The following is a 23,629-nucleotide window of genomic DNA, read 5'->3' as shown; positions in this document are numbered from 1 at the left end:
GGTCCAACTGTGTTGTGAATAGCAAGAGATCGTTCTTTTGTATGACTGAACATTATTCTACTGTGTATATATAACACATTTTCTTTATCCATTCACTTATCAGTACCCACTTAGGTTTTCTCATTACCTGGGCTGTTTTAAATAATGGTAGAAAAAGCATGGGGGTACACATATTAGTATTTTTGTTTTCTTTGAGTAAATACCTACAAGTAGAATTACAGGGTCATAGGATATGGTTTTCATAGTGGCTATACCAATTTACAGTCCCACCATCAGTGCGCGATGATCATTTCTCCCTTTCATTGTCAATGCTTGTTATTTTCTATCTTCTATTGTTAGCTTTTCTGGCTGATGTGAAGTGACATCTTATTGTGGTTTTGACTTGCATTACCTTGATGGTGAGTAATTTTGAGGATCATTTCAGGTGTCTGTTGGCCATCTGTATGTCTTCTTTAGAAAATGTCTATTTGGAAAAAAAAAAAAAAAAAAGAAAATGTCTATTTGGAGGCACCTGTGTGGCTCAGTTGGTTAAGCATCTGCCTCTGGCTTAGGTCATGATCCCAGGGTCCTGGGATCCAGCCCCACATGGGGCTCTCTGCTCAGCGGAGAGTCTGTGTCTCCCTCTGCCCTTACCCCTGCTTGTGCTCTCTTGCTCTCTTAAATAAATAAAATCTTTAAAAAAAGAAAAATATGATTTGGGTCCTCTGTGCATTTTTTAACCAGATTATTTGTTCTTTTGGTCTTAGGTTGTATAAGGTTTTTTTTACATATTTTGGATATTAACCACTTATTGGATATATTATCTGAATTATCTCATCCCATTCAGTAGGTTGCCTTTTTCTTTGTTTGCTGGTTTCCTTCACTGTGCAATAGCTCTTTAGTGTGATGTATTCCCGATTGCTTATTCTTACTTATGTTTCTCTTGCCTGGGCAGACATATCCAGAAAAATACTGCAAAAGCCAATGTCTATGATTTTGTTCCCTGTACTTTCTTCTAGAACTTTTACAGTTTAGGGTCTTGTATTTGAGTTAATTTTTGTGTATGGTGCAAGAAAGTGATCAAGTTTCATTCTTTTGCATATAGCTTTTGAGCTTTCCCAGAACTATTTATTGAAGGGATTATTTATTTCCCATTGCATATTCTTGTCTCCTTTGTCATAGATTAATTTACCATATAAATATGGGTTTATTTCTGTGCTATCTGTTGTATTACTCTATGTGTGTATTTTTGTGCCACTATCATACTGTTAAAATTACTATAGCCATGTAGTAGAATTTGAAATCTTGAATTGTTATATCTCCAGGTTTGTTCTTCTCTCTCAGGATTGCTTTGCCTATTTGAGATCTTTTGTAGTTCCATACAAATTGTTACAGTTTTCTGAAAAATAGTATTTTAATAGAGACAGCATTAAATCTGTCCATTGTAACATCATTAATTCTTCCAATCCATGATCATGGTTTACCTTTCCATTTATTTGTGCTGTCTTTAATTTCTTTCTTCAACGTCTTAAAACTTTCAGAATACAAGTTCTTTAACTCCTTGATTACATTTATTCCTAGGTATTTCCTTCTTTTTGATGCAATTTTGAATGTGGCTTTGTAATTTCTCTTTCTCCTACTTTGCTACTAATATATAAGTACTAAAAATGTCTTCCTTTTAATTCTGTTAATATTTGCCTTATGTATTTAGGTTCTCCAATGTTGGATACATAGATATTTACCATTGTTGTGCCTCTTGTTAGAATGATCCCTTTATCATTATGTAAGGACCTCTTTGTCTCTGTTGACAGTCTTTGTTTTAAAGTCTATTTTGTCTGGCACAAGTATTGCTAACCCAGCTTTTTATTTTTTCACACACATTTTTCCATACCTTTGCTTCCTAGTCTATGTGCCTTTTTTTAAAGATTTTATTTATTTATTCATGAGAGACAGAGAGAGAGAGAGAGAGAGAGAGAGAGAGAGAGAGAGAGAGAGAGAAGCAGGGACATAGGCAGAGGGAGAAGCAGGTTTCCCGCAGGGAACCCGATGTGGGACTCAATCCAGGGATCATGCCCTGAGCCAAAGGCAGATGCTCATCCACTGAACCACCCAGGTGTCCCAAGTCTATGTGTCTTTAGATCTGAAATGAGTCCCTTGTAGGTAGCATCATTGGTTTCATTTTTTGATACATTCAGTCATTTTATGTCTTTCTGCTCATGTAATCCAGGTACATTTAAAGTAATTGTTGATAAGTATGTACTTAACTACCATTTTTTACAAATGTTTTTTGGTTATTTTTGTAGTTCTTCTCTGTCCTTTTTTTCTTCTCTTTCTCTTATCCCTTGTGATATGTTGCACATCTATTATAAGTGTTTAATTTCACATAAAATCCTATGTTTTTAGCAGTCTCCATATGATGGTTGGGGAAGTTCAAATACATTCTAAAACATTACACTTTTACTTCCTCATCCAGGTTTTATGTACATGATGTCATATTTTACATCTTTTTCTTTTGCGTGTTTGACTAATTTGTACATATCACTGATTGTACTATTGTCTTTTACTCTTCATACTTGCTTAATAAGTGACTGATACACCACAATTATTGTATGTTTACTTTACCTGTGAAATTAACAGTGCTTATAAAGTTCAATAGTAATGAACTCCTTTGTCTGAGAGATTTTATTTCTTCTTCAATTCTGAATGATAACCTTGCCAGCTGGAGTATTCTTCACTGTTGCCCCCCCACCTCCTGCCCCCAGCACTTTGAATATATCATGCTATGTCCTGTGGCCTGTAAAGTTTCTACTGAAAAATAAACTGATGGATTTGTATGATTTCCATTGAATATAACCATTTCCTTTTCTCTCGCTGCGTTTAAGATTTTTCTTTATCTTTAATTTTGGGCATTGTAATTATCGTGTGTTTTTTTTCTGTCATTACCTAAATGACCTCTTACAGTTCTTCCATCTTGTTTTGGCTTCTTTGTGCTTCTTGGATCTGGATGCCTCCTTATTCACCAGAAAGGGAAGTTTTCATCTATCCTCCCTTCATTTATGTTTTCTGCTCCTTTCTCTGTTCCTTCAGGGACCCTTATAATGTAAATATTAGTATGCTTGAATTTGTCTCTTAACCCAATTAATTTCTTAAATTTGGTTTTCTTTTTGTTGTTCAGCTTGGTTTCTACTACCTTGTCTTCTAGATCGCTGATGTAGCCTTCTGCATCCTCTTATCTACTGTTGATCCCCTGTAGTAGATTATATATTATTGTATTCTTTAAATTTTACTGGTTGGTTTTGTATTTCCTCTTTGTTGAAGTCTTGTATTTCCTCTTTGTTGAAGTTCTCAGTTTATTCAGTCTTCTCCCAGTCTGATGAGTATCTTTATGACCATTACATTTAACTCTTTATCAAGTAGATTGCTGTTTCATTTAGCTCTTTCTCTAGAGTTGTGTCCCTTCATTTTCAACATATACCTGCCCCCCTCATTTTGTCTCTATATGTGGCCCTATGTGGAAGGTGTCCTGTGGTGTCATGTTAGCAATAGCAAGTGCTCTAGATAGCCTCAATGGCTGCATGCATGCTGGTAGGCAACCTTGTCCCTCAACTTGGCTGTCAGCAATGACCCTGTATGCACAGGTAGGTGGGGCTTGAACCTGGGATAGCTGCCTTAGAAGCATGATTTTCAGTACTGAGGCTATGTCGGTGGATGGGGTGCGCAGGAATGGTTCTCTAGAGGCACTGGTGCTAGCCACTGGGTGAGCTATTGTGCTGGTCACCCTGAGGGGATAATAGTCCCAGGTGAGGCATGTAAGATGTGTGGTAAGTTGGGAGTTGTTTTATAGGGGCTCCTACCTGGGCAGGGCAGAGAGCATTAGCAAGGTAAATGGAGAGTGTCAGACAGGCTCTGGCTAGTGTCCAGGTAGGTAGGCTGAAAAAGGGCAATAAAAATGGTACCTTCCAGTTCTTCCACCTTCATGGCAAATCCTGTAGGTACATCTTCTCCAGCACACATTTTAAAGTAAGTCAGTAAATCTCTGCAACTCTAGTCCTTTTCACATAGCTGCTTCTTAGCTGGGTCTTGGACTGAGTGATAAAATACTGGCTCTTTAAGAGAAGATACTCAGTTTTCTGTACTCCACCACCTGACTCTCCTCGTGGTAAGCCTAGCTGATTTTGAAAGCCACACTTTATGGGGGCTCATTTTCTATGTGCAAGCCCTCAGTGCACCAGATGTGGGGCTTGGTCCCTTTTATGCCTCCACATCTATGATCTCCCTCCCATTTACATTCCTGCTCCAGGAGTCTAGTTCCCAATTGTGCCTCTGCCCATCTTTATGTGGCCTTTCCTTTATGTCTTTAGCTGTGGAAGATCTGTTCTTCCAATCTTCAGGTCATTTTCAGAATGAAGTGCATTACATATACTTGTTGTGTGGGTGTTTCTGTGGGAGGAGGTGAGCTCAGAATGCTCCTGCCATCTTTCCCCACTCTCCTCATAATGAAGCACCGGACATTGAGTCACACGATGACCAGCTGGTCTAAGCTCTCACCTTCCTATCCAAGTTTCTCCCTGCCTTTGCTTTTTTCCTCTCTAGGAAATTAAATATTTCCTTGTAGTACTGCTAACCAGGTTTGAAGAGCATGAAAATACAGCTTTTTATTTTTTTTTAGCTAGTGATGTGAGGGATTAGGGAAATATATGAAAATAGCTGGATGAAGAAGAGTAGTATTCATAAATGAACTTACCAACAGATTGGTGAGCTAAATAGAATCTTTTAAAATTGGAGTTATTTATTCTAAATGTATTTGAAAAAGGAGAATACCTTTTCAGTAGTACCAAAGTGTGATACTACATCTGTCAACCTACAGAATTGCATGAACTATTTTAGGTTCTTTGCTTACACTCTGTCTTATACATTAACACTGTGAATTTGTTCCAACATGGCAAATTATTAGCTTTGCAGAACATGGCCAGGAGGAAAAAGGAAAAAAAAACCCCACAATTATATTGTGAAGTATACTCCCCCTTATACAATCTTAATATCCACTGTGCCTTATTTGCAAACTGATAACCAAATTTTATTATTCAAAAGGGTAATAAGGAGAATAGGGAATATGACAAAGTAGGAGTTTCCTGAGCTCACCTCCTCCTAGGACCCAAGAAGGCTCCAACTACATGAACTACTTTCAAAATGACCCTTAGACTGCCAGAATGTATCTTCCACAACTAGGAACATAAAGAGAAGGCCACATCAAAAAGGGGAAGGGAGAGGAGACACATAGTTGGCAACCAGACAATGGGCCTAGTGTAGCAGCCCAAAAGTGGGATGGATATCACAGGCAGGGATGTCATCCATAAGAAGCAAGCAGGGCAAACCTCATATTGAGCACCCCCAAGTTTGGGAAGATTACCCCTACAATGTCTGGTTTTGAAAAGTGACAGGTCTTATCTATAGGGCCTTTGAAAATTAAAGGATTTTAACTCCAGGAGAGCCAGAAGATTATAGTAATATTATAGTAAAAGGATTCTTCACTCATAAGGAACTAGCATGCTGTGTTACCTGTCCTATCACCCTGCACCAGAGCATAGGTTTGAAAAGCCACCTTGTTTATACATTAAGGAGATTTATTGACTAATTTTAGGACATGTGCTTGGGGCAGAGGGATCTTTTCCCTGGAAAAGAAGTGCTTGTGGACACCATTTTTCTTGCCTTCCATTCTAGCTTTTTGGACACTTACTTACAGGAACCAACTGTCACACTCTCCATTTATTTTGCTAACAGGCTTGCCTTGACACAGCATCCCCTGGGAACCTGCCTCACCCAACATACCTGCCCAGTCAGGTACTATTCCAGAGCAGCTCCCACTCTACCTGGTAGGAAGACTCATTTGGGACTTGAAACCCTCCCTCATTCTGGAAACAAAAATTTTTATTGTTCTGGCACATTGGGTAAGCAGCCTCTCTCCAGAGGGTGTACCTTACCAGAGTAACTCCTGCTTTGAGAAGGTGGGGAAATATAGTCCCATCAGTAACCTAAACTAGTTGCAACTGGTCACTGCAAAAAGCCAGGCTGAGGACATAATCATCCACCAGTGCATCTATAGCAGTCACAGCCCAGCCACAATAGGACAATGCATAAATCTCACACATGGATGCTTTGGAGCACCTGATTCTGAAAATCATGAATGATTACACTGCTGGGGCACCACATGATGCCTTTTAAATAAGACCAAAACTTCCAAGATTAGGAGACCCAGCTGACCTACTTAATACATAGAAACAAAAGTGCAAGAATAAGACACTCTAGGAAAAGAACTAAAAGAAACAGAGATAAACAATCTATTCTATCCAATAACAAGTTATAAAACATACTCAACAGGCTTGAGAGAAGACTGAATAAATTTAGAAGGAATCAAGAGTAGATTAGAGGCTGCAGAAGAATGGATCAGCAATGTGAAAGACAGAGTAATGGAGAGTAATCAGGCTGCAGAGCAGAAAGAAAAAATAATTTTTAAAATGATAATAGGTTAAGAGACCTCTGCAAACAACATCAAGCAAATTAATGTTTACATTATCGGGGTTCCCAGAAGAAGAGAGAAAGGAGCATAGAACTTAAGAATAATAGCTAAAAAAAAAAAAAAAAAAAAAAGCCTCCCTAATCTGGGAAAAGAAACAGATATCCAGGCCAATAAAGCAAAGAGATCCAAAAAAGAATCTAAGAAATTCTGTACCAAGGCAAACAATAACTGTACTAGCAAAAATTAAAGAGAAAATGTTAAAAGTAGAAAGAAGGAAAATCCATAAGTCTATATTCAGGAGAAAGTTTGAATATATCATATCTCTCCTTTCTGGCCTGCAAATTGCTAAGGGTGAAAAAGAAACCCTACAACCCAGAATACCCTATGCAGCAAGGTTATCATTCAAGATTAAAGGAGAAATAAAGATAATACCAGACAAACAAGAGTTAAAGGAGTTCATCACCACTAAATTGGTCTTACAAAAAATGTTGAGGACTTCTTAAGTGGAAAGGAAAATGCCATAATTAGAATAAAAAAATTATGAAAGGAAAATATTTCACTTGTAAAAGCATATCATCAAGGTAGTAGATCAATCATTTTTAAAGCTACTATGAAGTTTAAAAGATGATAGTAGCAAAATCAATTACAACTATAAAAGTTAGTCAAGGTATACACAATTTAAAAGATGTAAAATATGACATCATAACATTAAACGAGTTATGAAGAAAAATGTGCTTTTAAATGTGTTCATACTTAAGCTACCATCCACTTAATAGAGAGTACTGTACATACAAGATGTTACATATGAACCACATGGTAACAACAAATCAAAACCCATAATAACGATACAAAAAATAAAGAGAAAGGAATCTAAATATAATGTTAAAGGCTGTATGTTAAGAGAAATAGAGCAAGAAAAGAGGAAAGGAACAGAGAAAACAATCAGACAGTTAACAAAATGGCAATAAGTAATGCCTGTCAAGGGATCCCTGGGTGGCGCAGCGGTTTGGCGCCTGCCTTTGGCCCAGGGCGCGATCCTGGAGACCCGGGATCGAATCCCACGTCGGGCTCCCGGTGCAGGAGCCTGCTTCTCCCTCTATGTCTCTGCCTCTCTCTCTGTGACTATCATAAATAAATAAAAATTTAAAAAAAAATGCCTGTCAATAATTTATTTTTTAAACAATTACTTTAAATGTAAGTAGACTAAGTGCTCCAATCAAAAGATGGTAGGTGACTGAATGGATGAAAGAACATGGCCCATATATGTGCTGCTTATAAGAGATTTGTTTTAGACCTCAAGACACCCAGACTAAAAGTAAAGTGATAGAAAAACTATCCCAATCAAATGGAAGAAAAAAAAAAAAAAAGGCTGGGATGGCAATATTTATATCAGAACTGACAAACTTTATATTTTTTAAAGATTCACTTATTTTAGGGAGAGAATCTGCAATCAGACTCCCTGCTGAACATGAAGCCTGACACAGGGCTCAATCCCAGGACCCCAAGATCATGACCTGAACCAAGAATCAGACACTTAACCAACTAAGCCATCCAGATGCCCCATAGACTATATATATTTAGACTAGATATATTTTTTAAAAGATTAACAGGAGACAAAGAAGGGCATTTTAAAATGACAGAGTGATCAATCAAACCAGGGGATATAATTGCAAATTCTTGTGAACCCAACATAATTGTTCCTAAATATATAAATCACATACAAAGAGTAATAAAGGAAGAGCCAGTAATACAATACAGTAATAAAGGAAGAGACAGTAATACAATACTAGTAGAGGATTTTAACAGCTTACATCAATGCATAGACTCTCCAGAGAGAAAATCAATTAGGAAATAGTGGTCTGGTACCCCACATTAGGCCAGATGTACTTAACACATATATACAGAATACGTAATCCCTAAAGAGCAGAAACATATTATTTTCAAGTCATAAGAAACATGCCCAGGATAGACACGTTCTAGGCACAAAGGAAGTCTCAATAAATTTCAGAAGTTTGAAATCATATCTGTATAATTTCCCACCATAGTTGTATGAAACTAGAAATCAAGTGTAAGAAAAAAACTATAAGAAAATACTAATATGTGCTGGCTAAACAACATGCACTAAGAAAATAGTAGATCAATAAGAAAATCAAGGAGGAAATTAAAAACTACCTTGAGATAAATGGAAATGGAAACACAGTTCAAACTCTATGACACAGAGTTCTAAGAGGGAAGTTTATAAAGATATGGGTTTACCTGAGGAAACAAAAATTTCAAATACACAATCTAACGTTACACCTAAAAGAAGAAGAAAAGGTAAAAAAAAGGAAATAAGAAAGATTATAGTAGAAATAAATGAAATAAAGACTATCAAAAATAGAAAAGATCAATGAAACAGTAGCTGGTTCTTTAAAATATTATTTGCAAAACTGATTCATGAAGAAAAAAAGAAAAGATTCAGATAAAATCAGAAATGATAGAGCCATCACGCTGAGGAGCAGGAAACATAACAGGCTTTTCTAACACAGAGAAGACAGACATTCATCTCAAATGAAACAACAAGATAAGGTCACAGCCAGAGAGTTCATTGAAACAGAGAAAGTAATATTCCTGATGGAGAATTTAAAGCAGAAATTATAAGGATAGTCACTGGGTTTGAGAAAAGCTTGGAAAACCTCAGGGAGGCCCTTAGAGCAGAGATAAAAGTCAAATAAAAATGAAAAATGCAGTAACTCAGATTTGAAATAGACTAGATGTAATGTATGCAAGGATGGAAGCAGCAGAAGAATGAATAAGTGATAAAGAAGATTAGATAATGGAAAATAAAGAAGCTGAACAAAAGAGAGAAAGAATTAGGGAACACAAGAACAGACTTAGGGAGCTCAGTTACTCTATTAAATGGTAGGAGTCCCAGAATAAGAAGAGAGAGAAAAGAGGGCAGAAAATTTGAGGAAATCATAACTAAAAAGTTCCCTAAATCTTCAAAGGAAGCAGACATCCAAATCCAGGAGAAATATCAAAATCAACAAAAATCATCAAAGTCAACAAAAGCAGATGAACACCAAGAGAAGTTCTAATTAAATTTGCAAAATATAGTGACAGAAAAAACTAAAAGCAGCAAGATAAAAGAAGTTCCTAATTTGCAAGGGAAGACCTGTAAGGCCAAATGCAGATCTCTCCACAGAAACTTGGCAAGCCAGAAGAGAATGGCATGATATATTCAACATCTTGATTTGGAAAAATCTGCAGCCAAGAATACCCTATCCAGCAGGGCTATCATTCGGACTAGAAGGAGAGAGAGAGTTTTCCAGACAAAAACTAAAGGAGTTCATGATCATAAACCATCCCTGCAAGAAATATTAGAGACTGACTGAGTAGAAAGCAAAGACTAAAAGTGACAGAGAGTACATTAGAGAAAATTTCCATAAACATGACAAAACAAGTAATAAAATGGCACTAAATATATTTCTATCAATAATTACTCTGAATGTAAATAGATTAAGCCCTCCAATCAAAAGACATAGGGTGGCAGAATGGATTAAAAGAAAAAAAAAGCTCACTAATGTGCTGTCTATAAGAGACACATTTGGACCTAAAGATAACCTGCAGATTGAAAAGGGATAGACAACCATTTATCATACAAATGGACATCAAAAGAAAACCAGAGTAGCAATACTTGTATCAGACAAACTAGATTTTATAGATTGTTTTTTGAGAGAGATAGAGTATGAACATGGAATTGGGGGAGTAGGGGTGGAGGGAGAGAATTCCAAGCAGGCTCCACACCCAGCAAAACCCAAATGGGGCCCAATCCCACAACTCTGAGATCATGCCCTGAGTCAAAAATTACAAGTCCAATGCCCAACTTACTGAGCCACCAAGGTACCCCTAGACAGACTAGATTTTAAACCAAAGACTATAACAAGGGATGAAGATGGGCACTATATCATAATCAATCAACAAGATTTAACAATTATAAATATTTATGCTCCCAACACAGGTAGTCCTAGCCACAAAAGGCAGACAACAAAAAGAAATAAGACATCCAAATTGACAAGGAATCAAACTTCCACTGTTTGCAGATGACATGATACTCTATATAGAAAACCCAAACGACTCCACCAAAAATCGCTAGAATTGATGAATGAATTCAGTATAGTCACACAATACAAAATCAATGTACAGAAATGTGTTGCATTTCTATATAGCAATATTGAAATAGCAGAAAGAGAATTCAAGGAATAAATCCCATTTAAAATTGTACCAAAACCTATAAGATACCTAAAAATAAACCTAACCAAAGAGGTAAAGATCTGTACTCTGGAAACTATAGAACATTCATGAATGAAATTGAAGAAGACACAAAGAAGGGGAAAAATAGTTCATCCATGCTCATGGATTAGAAGAACAAATACTGTTACAATGTCTATATTACCCAAAGCAATCTACACATGTAGTGCAATTGCTATTAAGATAGCACCAGCGGGAATCCCTGGGTGGCTCAGTGGTTTGGCGCCTGCCTTTGGCCCAGGGCATGATCCTGGAGTCCCGGGATCGAGTCCCGCGTAGGGCTCCCAGCGTGGAGCCTGCTTCTCCTTCTGCCTGTGTCTCTGTCTCTCTCTCTCTATCATGAATGAATAAATAAAATCTTTTTTTTTTTTTTTTTAAAAAAAAGATAGCACCAGCATTTTTCACAGAGCTAGAACAAACCTAAAATTATATGGAACCAAGAAAGACCTTGAATAGCCAAAGAAAACTTGAAAAAAGAAAAAGCAAAGCTGGAGGCACCATAATTCTAGACTTAAATTTATATTACAAAGCTGTAGTGATTAAGACAGTATGGTACTGGCACAAAAACAGACACTTAGATCAATGGATTGGAACAGGAAACACAGAAATGAACCCAAAACTATATGGTCAATTAATCTTTTATAAAGCAGGAAAGAATATCCAATGGAAAAAGTCTCTTCAACAAATAGTGTTGAGAAAACTGGACAGCAACATGTAGAAGAATGAAACTGGACTTTTATACACAACTTTCTTAAACACAAAAATAAATTCAGAATGGATGAAAGAGCTAAATATGAGACAGGAAACCATCAAAATCCTAGAGAAGAACCCAGGCATTAACCCTTTTGACATTGTCCATAGCAACTTCTTACTAGATATATCTCCTGAGGAAAGGGAAACAAAAGCAAAAATAAACTACTGAGACTTCATTGAAATAAAAAGATTTTGCACAGCAAACAAAACAATCAACAGAACTAAAATACAGCCTAGGAATGGGAGAAGATATTTGCAAAGACCTATCTGATAAAGGATTAGCATCTAAAATCTATAAAGAACTTACCAAAGTCAACACCCAAAAAACAAATGATCCAGTTAAAATATGGGCAGAAGATATGAAGAGACATTTTTCCAAAGAAGACATTCATATGGCTAACAGACACATGAAAAGATGTTCAATACCACTCATCATCCAGCAAATACAAATTAAACTATAATGCCTATCACCTAACATTAGTCAGGATGGCTAAAATTAACAAGTCAGGAAACAACAGATGTTAATGAGGATGAGGAGAAATTTGAACCCTCTTATGCTGCTGATGGGAATGCAAACTGGTGCAGCCACTCTGGAAAACAGTATGGAGGTTCTTCAAGAAGTTAAAAAGAGAGTTACCAAAAAAAAAAAAAAAAAAAAAAAAAAAAAAAAAATAAAAAGAGAGTTACCATACAATCCAGGAATTGCACTACTAGGTATTTACCCAAAGGATAAAAAAATACAGATTCCATGGGATACATGCACCCCAGTGTTTATATCATTATAAGCAATAGCCGATCTACGGAAAGAGCCCAAATATAGATCAACTGATTAATGGATAAAGACAATGGAATATTAGTCTGCCATAAAAAGAATGAAATATTTCCACTTGCAATGACTTAGATAGAGCTAGAGTGTACAATGCTAAGCAAAATAAGTCAGGGAAAGACAAATACCATATGATTTCACTCATGTGGAATTTAAGAAACAAGTGAATATAGGGGGGTAAAATGAGAGAGAGGAAAACCCAGAAATAGACTCCTAACTATAGAGAACAAACTGATGGTAACAGAGGGAAGGGTGGGAAGGGGGAATAGGTTAAGTAGGTGATGGGTACCAAAGAGGCCACTTGTGATGAGTACCAGATATTGTGTATAAAGGGATGACTCACCTGAATTCTACACTTGAAACTAATATTGCACTCTATGTTAACTAACTGGAATTTTTTTTTTTTTTTTTTCTAACTGGAATTTAAATAAAAACTTGGATAGGAAAAAAAATCAGAAATGAAAGAGAAAAGTGATAACACAGAAATAAAAGTATTATAAGAGGGTACTATGAAAAGTTTTACAAATGAGAAGAAATGGACCAATTTCTAGAAAAATGCAATGTTCTAAAAAAGAATCAAGAAGAAATAGACAATCTGAACAAATTGATTACTACTAACAAAATGGAACTGGTAATCAAAATTGCTCCAACAAGCAATGTCCAACATCAAATGGTTTCACAAGTGAATTTACCAAGTATTTAAGGAGTAGTTAGCACTTAAACTTCTCAGACTAAAAGGAATGCTTCCAAATTTATTCTATAAGGTCGCCATTACCCTGTCACAACCAGACAACTACACCACAAGACTATGTACTAATATCCTTGATGATTAAGATGTAAAAGTGCTCAATAGCACATCAAGTTTAATACATTAAAAGGATCATTTACCACAATCAAGTACAATTTACTCCAAGGATGCAAGAATGTTTCATTATTTGCAAAACAATCAATGTGATATACTACATTAACAAAATCAATAATAAAAAATATGAACATATCAATAGATATGGAAAAAGAATTTGACAAAATTCAGAGTCAGTTCATGATAAAAACTCTCCTCAAAGTGGGTATAGAGAAAACTCACCTCAACATAATAAAGACCATATATGACAAACCCACAGCTGACATCACAGTCAATGATAAAATGCTAAAAGCTTTTCCTCCAAGATCAGGAACAAAAAAAGGATGTCTACTTTCCCCATTTTTATTCATTATAAGTACTGGAAGTCCTAGCCACAGCAATGAGACAAGAAAAAAAGAAATTGCTTTACACAGGTAAGGAACAAGTGAAACTCTCCCTACTTGCAGATATGATAATATGTATAGAAAACCATAAAGACTGCCAAAAAACTATCAGAACAAATCAATGAATTCAGAAAAGTTATAAAATATAGACCATATACAGAAAACAATCTCTTTTACAACTGTATCAAAAATAATAAAATACATAAGAATAAATTTAACCGAGGAGGTGAAAGAACTGTACTCTGAAAACTATAAAACACTGATGAAAGAAATTAAAGATGATACAAATAAATGGAAAGATATCTCATACTCATGGAATGGAAGAATCAAAAATGTCATAATGTCCATGCTCCTCAAAGCAATCAACATAGCCAAAGCAGTCCTGAGAAAGAAAATCAAAGCTGGATATATCACAGTCCTGGACTTTGTGCTACTAGACTCTAGTAATCAAAATAGTATGGTACTGGCACATATATACACATTGATTCTTGGATAATAGAGACCCCCCCCCAAATCTCGCATCATTATGGTCACTTTATCTATGACAAAGGGGGTAAAAGTATATAAAGAGGAAAAGACATTCTCTTCAACAAATGGTTCTGGGAAAATTGGACCATTTTCTTCTATTATACAGCAAAAGAAATACAATATGGATTAAAAACCTAGGTGTTAGATGTAAAAACATAAAATTCCTAAAAGAAAACATATGCAGTAAACTTCTAGACATCATTCTTAGCAGTATTTTTGTGGATTTGTCTCTGTAGGCAAGTGAAACAAAAGCTAAAATAAACAATTAGGACTACACCAAACTGGAAAGCTTTTGCACAGTGAAGTAAACTATAAACAAAATGAAAAGGTAATGTACTGAATGGGAGACATATATAAAGGACATATACAACTCAACAACAATAACAAGTCCCCAAAATGTCCAATAAAAAATTAATAGAGGACCTGAATAGACCTTCTTCTAAAGAAGATATTAGAGATGGCCACAGACACCAGAAAAAATAGTCAGCATCACTAATCATTAGAGAGATGCAAATCAAACCCAGTGGGATATCTATAACCTTACACCTGTTGGAATGTCTTGTGTCAAAAATACAAGAAATACTAAGTATTGTTGAGGATATGGTGAAAATGAACCTTTGTGTACTTGGTAGGCAGATAAATTGGTACAGCCATTATGGCATACAGTATGGATATTGCTCAAATAATTAAAAATAGAAATATCATATGCTCCAGTAATTTTGCTTGTGGGTATTTTCCCAAAGAAAACAAAAATACTAATTTAAAAGAATATATGAACTCCTGTGTTTATTTCAGCATTGCTTACAACATCCAAGATGTGGAAGCAATCAAAATGTCTATCAGTAAGCAAACGGATAAAGGAAATAAGGTATATATACTCAGTGGAATATTACTCTGCTATAAGAAAGAGTGGAATCTTGCCTTTCAGGACAATATAGATGATCAAGAGAGTATCATGTTAAATGAAATAAGCCAAGTCGAAAAATATCATATGCTTTCACTTATGTGTGGAATCTAAGAAACAAAAGAAACAAAGCAACCAACCAGCCATCAAACAATACAAAACAGAGACAGGCTGATAAATACAAAGAGCAAACTGGTGGTTTCCAGGAGGGAGGGCTTGGAGAGGGGTGGGGTGGGGGGACAGGTAATAGATGTTGATGGGTTTAAGAGGTACAAACTTCCAGTTACAATAGAAATAACTCACAGTGATGCAAAGTACAGCATAGGGAATACAGTCAATAATATTGTAATAACTTCTATGGTGACAGATTGTAACTATACTTATTTTGATGAACATTTCATAATGTATATAAAAGGTATATTTTACTATATATAAAGTATATATATGTATATGTACATACAGTATATACACATACAGTATATATACTATATACTTTAAATAAATACTATATTTATATATATATACTAGATATATAATTATCTGTTTACTATATTCTATATGCATACTTATATACATATAAAATACTATATTTCAAGTACAAATAAAATAGAATTAAATAGAAATAGAGGGACGCCTGGGTGGCTCAGTGGTTGAGCATCTGCCTTCAGCTCAGGGCATGATCCCGTGGTCCCGGGATTGAGTCCCACATCGGGATCCCCACATGGAGCCTGTTCTCCCTCTGGCTCTGTCTCTGTCTCTCTCTCTCTGTCTCTCATGAATAAATAAAATATTTAAAAATAAATAAATAAATAGAAATAAAGTTAATGGAGATATGGAAAAAATATACATACATACACACACATATATATATACACATACAGATACAAATTAAAAACTATGTAGAATACAAGCACACATGTTTATGCTTATATATTTTCTGTATTTTATTTCAAACTTTTTTCACATCTAAATATATACAGAAATAGCTAGATTCAAGATTTTACTCCTTTATCAGTATTTTATTGACAAAACTTACAGAGGTAGGTTTATTTTTATTTACGGTGTAGATTTTTCATTATACACAGTATAAAGACTAAAGGTAAATATTTTACTATAGCATCTGTTTTTTAGAATTATATTTAATTGAAATATAATTCTTGGAAACATGCATAAATCACAAGTGTACAGCTTGAAGATTTTAACACCAACCTTTTTAAAGAGTTCCTAATGAAGAAGTAGAACATTAGTAGCATATCCCATGGCTCATCCAAGTCACATGCCAAGTTCCCCACAGGTATGCCAAAGCCAAGTATGACAACTATCCTGACATTTAGCACTTTGAAGTCCACATTATTCAAATTCTGTTGTTTGTGTTCTTTTACGACTGGTTCTATTTTTTAATGTTATATCTGTGAGAATCATTCAAGCTATTTCTTTAGCAATAATTTGCTCATTCACTTGGTTTTTTCAGTATTCTTTGTGAATGAATATATCACATATTAATCCAATCTTCAGGTGAAAGATTTTGGGTGTTTCCAGTTTGGGGGAATTACTAATGGTGTTATAAACATTATCTTACATGCTTTTTAAATGGACATTGACATACATTTTTATTGGATATATTTTATGAGTAAAATTTCTGTATAATATACATGTGTTGAAGTAAATATTCTTTATTTCTTATAATATGTAGCATATGCACATTTTTCTGATTGTAAGAAGCCATTTTAGAAGGGAAAAGGACATGGGATTTTACATAGTATCTCGCTCATATAATTTGAGAGTAGTGGCTCTGTGGTGAATATCCCCTATGAATGACATAGTTTTTGCCACTAGCTAATCTGCTCAGAATATAAACTGACTTTTTTGAGCAACAACTATATAGTACATTCAGTATGTATTTTCCTGTGTGAAAGATTAACAAACCTTCCTACTATATAATGCAGTGCTTAGTAAGCAGAGGTCATTAAAAATGTGTTCTTCAGCCAAAAAGATACAGAGAGCAAATAAACATATGAAAAGTTGTGCAAAATCATATGTTCTGAAGGAACTGCAGATGAAAACAACAGTAAGAAAAAGTCAGAGAAGGGAGACAAACCATGAGAGACTCTAAACTATGGGAAAGAACTGAGGGTTGCTGAAGGGGAGGTGGGGAGGATGGGGTAACTGGGTGACAGTCATTAAAGAAGGCTTGTGATGGGATGAGCACTGGGCATTAAACACAACTGATGAATTGCTGAATTCTACATCAGAAATTAATGATGTTATATGTATTGGCTAATCGAATTTAAATTTAAAATAAAAGATAAGGATGTAGAGCCAAAGGAATTTTTATTCATTGCTGGTGGGAATGAAAAAATGGTACAGATGTTTTGGAAAATAGTTTGGCAGCGTTTCTTACTACCTAACCTAAGTATGCTTTTATCATACAATCTATTAATCATACTCCTTGGTGTTTACTCAAATAAGGTTGAAAATTGATGTCTACACAAAAACCTGCGCATAATTGTTCATAGCAACCTTTTGTTCACAAATTTATTTCAAAATTTGGAAGCAACCAAGATGTCCTTCAATAGATGAATGGATAAACTATTGTATATCCATACAGTGGAATATTATGTAACAATAAAAAAGTGAGCTATCAAGCCACAAAAAGACACGGAGAAACTTAGAAGCATACTGATAACCCAAAGAAGCCAATCTGAAAAGGCTTTGAGCTCTATGCTTCCAACAGTATGGCATTCTGAAAAATTTCAGTTAAGATTCAGGGATTCAGTGAAAGGGAGGGACAATGAATAGGTGGAAGGCTGGGAAATTTTTAAGGGAGCAAAGCTATTCTATACAATATGATAATGATAGATACATTATACATTTGTTAAAATCTATAGAATTTCACAACAGAAAGATGAACCTTAATGCAAATTATGGATTTTAATAATAATGTAGATATATTCATCAATTTTAACAAATGTTCCACAATAATACGGAATGTAAATAATATGGTAGACTGTGTGTGTTCAACAGAGATGTGGTATGAAAATTCTCTGTATTTTCAAATCAGTTTTTCTATAAATCTAAAATTGTTGTAAATAATGTCTGTTAATTTAAAAATGGGTATTGATGAATGTCTCAACATATTTTCCTCAACTCCTTCTCCTGTCCTTTCAGGTGGAATAGCAAACAAAGTACTAGAATCTGAGTCAAGAGGTAACCCTCTTAATTTTTGTGGACAGAATTCTGTTTGCCAGCTATCCTAATCCATTTCTAAATGAATAAAGTTTTGAGTTACTTCAAGTATAAGACAAAAAGAGTAAATCTCTTTGGGCAAGTATGATTAGGGATTTCAAAAAAGAAATCCTGATGATGTTTGAGTGAATAATGATTATCATACAGAACTTACTCTTTTAAAGGCCATTTACATGGAAAATAAATCATAATAAGATGTCAAGCCCCAAGGAATATTATAAATTGTTACATTCTTTACACTTTTGGGTATTTTCTCATGCTTCACTGCTTCCCACCTAAAAAACCTATTGGAAATGTTCTCCATATTTTAAAGAAAGCATATTTAAAAACTGAACTCCTGGCTACTAGAATATCAGAAAGATACATCCTGATGAATATTTCTATTCAATATGTAATGTTAAGTCTTAAGTATATATTTGAATAAAAAACATAATCAATGTAGAGAGAAAATCTTCATAATCAATCTGATTTTTAAGTGCCTTCTGTAGTAGATATATTTTTTTGCTTACATTCCTCAAAAAACTTGAGAATGTCCATACCACCCCATTAATCTATATGGTAAGAATACAAGTGGCCTTTTAACCATGTAGCTACAGAAAATGAGCACACAGCAGTAAAACCCAAACAGACGTGTATTCATGAAAATGTGAATGGTGAGAGAGAAGGAAGAGAAAAATTTGCTTTATGGCCTTTTGCTATAAGGAGCTTAGAAATAGGGCTATTGATGGGTAATACAAGGTCTAAAGAAGACTGTTTTAAGATGGTATAATTTACAACACGTAAAGTATGCTCCTGGAAATATTACAGAGGAAATGGAAAAGTGCTTAATGAGAGGAAGGGGAGAATTACTGAACAGATACCTTTGAGTGAGTGATGGGTATGATAATCCAGTATATGAGTAGCAGGATTGGACTTAGATGTGAGTGTAGACAATTCATTATGAGTAGCAGGGAGATGGAACACATGGTTGCCTTTACAGGAAGATAAGTATAGGAAGTAGTGGGAACCTATGGATCTCCTTTTCTAACTGTACCTTTTTCTCTGCAAAATAGTCAGTATGGTCAGGAAATGAATAATGGTATCAGAAAAATAGAGGTGGAAATTTGTAATGAGAGGAGAGTTTAGACAGTTTGCTGTAAGTAGGCAAGTGTAAACAGGGAAAATATAGGAACGTATGAATCCTGTTGTGCATAGTCTCAGATTCATAGTCTAATCATAGGATTAAGTACCTTGAATTCTGAAATAGTACTATTACATCTTTAATATCCAGGCTAAATATACAAATGGACTCTAGCCAGGACACATAGGACAATAGATATCTGACTTACAGCCTCTGAAGCAATTGGCACAAGAAGGAAAAAAAAAAAAAAACCCTCTGTAGAATGGTCACAGCTTGGTTAGTGAATGCCAGCTTCCCTGTATTTTATTCCTCATTCCATCTCAGGACCAAGGAGAGAAAGCCAAATGTGCTCCCCAAACCCATCACAAAAGATGCCTCACTCTAATTAGCTTGTTTCCGGCTTCCCCATGCCAATAGCCTTTCATCTGGAGCCTACCTGGAGAATTCCATCTTTTGTTACCATGAAGCCTTCTTCCAACCCTGCCTGCCTTGGAGTTTCTGCCAAATGCAAGTGATAGTGGCTGACTCCTTTCCTAGAACAGGCTCTGAATAAATAACCTCTGTTTATTCTCATTTGGGTGGTTTTTATTTATTTCTGCAGTAACTTTGAAGCCATATTGTATAAACATTTCATTTCAAAGAAACCAGAAGTAATCTATCATTTCAATAGAAAAAAGTCAAAGTGCTTACTATCCTACTAGTAACAAAGCCAGTGGGCTTGCTGATTGTTCACATTTTTCTATTAATTGTTGAAGAGGACATAGTATAGAGGCATACAGATGGACTGTGGAAGAGGCATACATGGGTTCAAATCTTTGTCCATATATTAGCTGAATGACTTTCGTTAAATTACACAATCTCTAAATGTTACAGATTTCTTATCAGTAAATGCAGTAGTAACTGCTATCTCAATGAATTAAGAATATAAAGTAACTAATTCAGGGAACATAATGGGTGTACAAGTAATGCCACCTTCCTCTTGCTGATCACCTCCCTCCCCTTTATACTAATTGGTTATACTGACAATTATGTTTAAGTGTCAATAGCCTAAAAATAATGCACACTGAAAAAAAATCTTTTTGCTCTCTATTCTCAGTAATCTGAAAACCATTAATTGCCACCAGAACAAATCTGATAACTAAGTGAAAAAAGATAATGTGTATGTCTCTACGAAGCCCCAGTTACTTTTCTGGCAAAAGTTTATATGCTAGAAAAAGTTTAAACACTTGCTTTTAAAGGAGCTAAATTTCTGTCTTCAGTCACCCTATCCAGGGCAGAGTTTCTCGTCTTATTTATCTTAGAGCCCCAATATATGCACAGTGCCTGGCACAAGGGTAACAACCAGTGCATTTTGGTTGGAAATATGTATAGGGGAATAAACACTCACTCTTTCCCCAATCTCCATCAAGAAACTCAGAGCCAGTTCTCATACTTCCCTTATAATTTGAGAAGGAGTTCTATATAATTCAGTGAAACAAAAGAGATGCCAGTATGTCTGATTCTAGGAATTGAATAACTGACGGAAAAGCGGCTTTAAATAACCCAGATATTAAGAACAAAGTTGGTACATTAACTTCACCCGTGTCTAACTGGTAGAATATAGAAATTTACCAATTTATATCTAACATTTGCAATTGGGTTAGCTCTGTCTCTGCAGCAGCTATGTTTTCAGTCTCTAAAATTTCCATTTCAGGACTCAGGGAGGATGGCAGAGTGGGAGGACCCTGAGTTCACCTCCTCCCTCAGACACAGTGGAGCCACAACTATAGGAAATGCAATTTGCTCTGAAAATGACCTGAAGACTAGCAGAGCAGATCTTCCACAGCTAAAGATATAAAAAAGAGGCCACCTCAAGAAGAGGAGAAGCAGCAGAAGTGCAGTTAAGGACCAAAACCCAGCACTGTGACCCTCAAGAGACAGACATCTCAAGCATAGAGGAGCGAGGCGATCAAGACTCATATCAAGCAACCTAGCCCTGCACTAAAACATGATCCTTCAGAATGTCTGGCTTTGAAAATCTAGGGGTTTACACCTAGGAGCTTTAAAAATCAGTGGGGCTGAACTCCAGGAGAACCAGACAGCTAAAGAAAAATGAGTCTCCTCTCTTATTAAAGGGCTAGTATCCTATATCATTTGGTCCAAGATACAGCAGAGAAGCACCAGTTTGAAAAGAACCTGGGATATACAGAAAGAGATTGACTAATTTTAGGAGTTATACTAGAGAGCTAGGAGTCTGCTGGAGCATCCTCTAGAAATGGAGGTGCTGGTGGGCATCATTTCTTTTGTGTGTCCCTCTTCTGCCTAGCTAACTAGATGCTGGCAGGAGCCAGTTATAATGCTTTCCATCTACCTTGCTAGCACTGCTTGTTCTGCCTCTGCCCTGACATTCTTCAGTGGGCCATCCCATCCAACATGCTCACGTCAGCAAGTGCCCCTCCAAAGTGTCTCCCATCTTGCCACACCTGGCAGGCAGTCTCAGTAGGGACTGTCATCCCTGCAGAATGACTACAACCTCACCATACCCAGCAGGCAGTATCAGTTGGGACTGGTGTCCATCCAGAGAGATTCCTAACCTGAGAGGGTGTGTGTGCCCCACTCACTAGTAAACCCACAGTAATCACAGCTATTCATTCGCTCCTAAAAGTCAGGCTGAGGGCCAGCCCTACCCACTAGTACATGTGAAGCAGTCACAAGTGTGTATCACGGCCACCTGGGCAGGGGGCCAGCCTCACCAGCCAGCATATCCACAGCAGACACAGGCCAGCTACAATAACAAGGCACAGGCAGTCCAGACAAGGGACAAGGGACATGCCTGCAGTGCCTGGTTCTATTGATAAGGGGAAATTGTGCTATATGGCACCAAGGAATGCCTTCTGAAGGATACTACTTTTAAGACCAAGCGACATAGCTAACCTACCTAATACATAGAAACAGACACACAAAGGCAAGATGTAGAGACAGAAAAATTTGCTACAAATGGAAGAATAAGACAAGCACCTGATAAAAAATTAAAAGCAATGGTCATAAATATGCTCAATAGGCTTGCCAGAAAAGTGGATGAACTAAGTGAGAACTTCAGTAAAGATAGAAGATACAAAAAAGAATGAGTCATAGCTGAGGAGTACAATATCTGAATGAAAAATATAATAGGGGTAATCGACACCAGATTATGTGATACAGAAGATCAGATCCCAATCTGAAAGAGACTAACAGAAAGCAATGAAGCTGAACAATAAAAAGAAAAAATTAACAAACGAGAATAGGTTAAGAGACTTCTGGGAAAATACCAAACTTAAAAATTCACATTATAGGGATTTCAGGAGGAGAACAGGGAGAAGAGAACACATGGGGAGGGAAAGAAACATCTAGGTTCAGGACACACAGCAAGCCTCAAACAAAATGAGCCCACAGAGGATCACAGCAAGACATATAATGATTAAAATGGCAAAAATTAAAGATAATCTTAAAAGCAGCAAAAGAGGGACGCTGGGTAGCTCAGTGGTTGAGTGTCTGCCTTCAGCTCAGGGTGTGTTCCCGGGGTTCCACAATCGAGTCCCACGTCAGGCTCCCTGTGGGGAGACTACTTCTCCCTCTGCCTATGTCTCTGCCTTTCTCTCTGTTCTCTCATGAATGAATGAATGAATGAATGAATGAGTAAGTAAATAAATAAATCTAAAAAAAAAGGCAACAAAAGAACAGCAAACAATTACATATAAGGGAAACCTCAAAAGGCTAGCAGCTGGTTTTTCAGCAGAAAATTTACAGGCCAGAAAGGTATGGTAAAGTCAAAATGATAAGAAAAAAAATCAATTTACATCCAGGAATAAGTAGCAAGGTTATCATTAAGAACTGAAGGAGATTTTCTATGTAGAGTATCATGTCATCGGCGAAGAGGGAGAGTTTGACTTCTTCTTTGCCAATTTGAATGCCTTTAATGTCTTTTTGTTGTCTGATTGCTGAGGCTAGGACTTCCAGTACTATGTTGAATAGCAGTGGTGAGAGTGGACATCCCTGTCTTGTTCCTGATCTTAGGGGAAAGGCTCCCAGTGCTTCCCCATTGAGAATGATATTTGCTGTGGGCTTTTCATAGATGGCTTTTAAGATGTCGAGGAATGTTCCCTCTATCCCTACACTCTGAAGAGTTTTGATCAGGAATGGATGCTGTATTTTGTCAAATGCTTTCTCTGCATCCAATGAGAGGATCATATGGTTCTTGGTTTT

At 36.1% G+C, this 23,629-nt stretch overlaps 1 long non-coding RNA gene across 1 annotated transcript in view; it reads left to right on the top strand.

Moving 5' to 3' along the window:
* Positions 1–23,261, top strand: part of LOC140640852 (uncharacterized) — a 428,058-nt gene extending 404,797 nt beyond the window's left edge. The window contains exon 5 of the long non-coding RNA XR_012037460.1: positions 21,102–23,261. This is a non-coding gene — a long non-coding RNA (uncharacterized lncRNA). The remainder of the gene's footprint in view (positions 1–21,101) is intronic.
* The last annotated feature ends 368 nt before the right edge of the window (positions 23,262–23,629 follow it).

The sequence above is a fragment of the Canis lupus genome, chromosome 10 (assembly GCF_048164855.1).
Source record: "Canis lupus baileyi chromosome 10, mCanLup2.hap1, whole genome shotgun sequence".
Taxonomy (NCBI): Eukaryota; Metazoa; Chordata; class Mammalia; order Carnivora; family Canidae; genus Canis; species Canis lupus.
The sequence above is the reverse complement of the archived record's forward strand: the minus strand, read 5'-3'. Positions and strand labels throughout refer to the sequence as shown.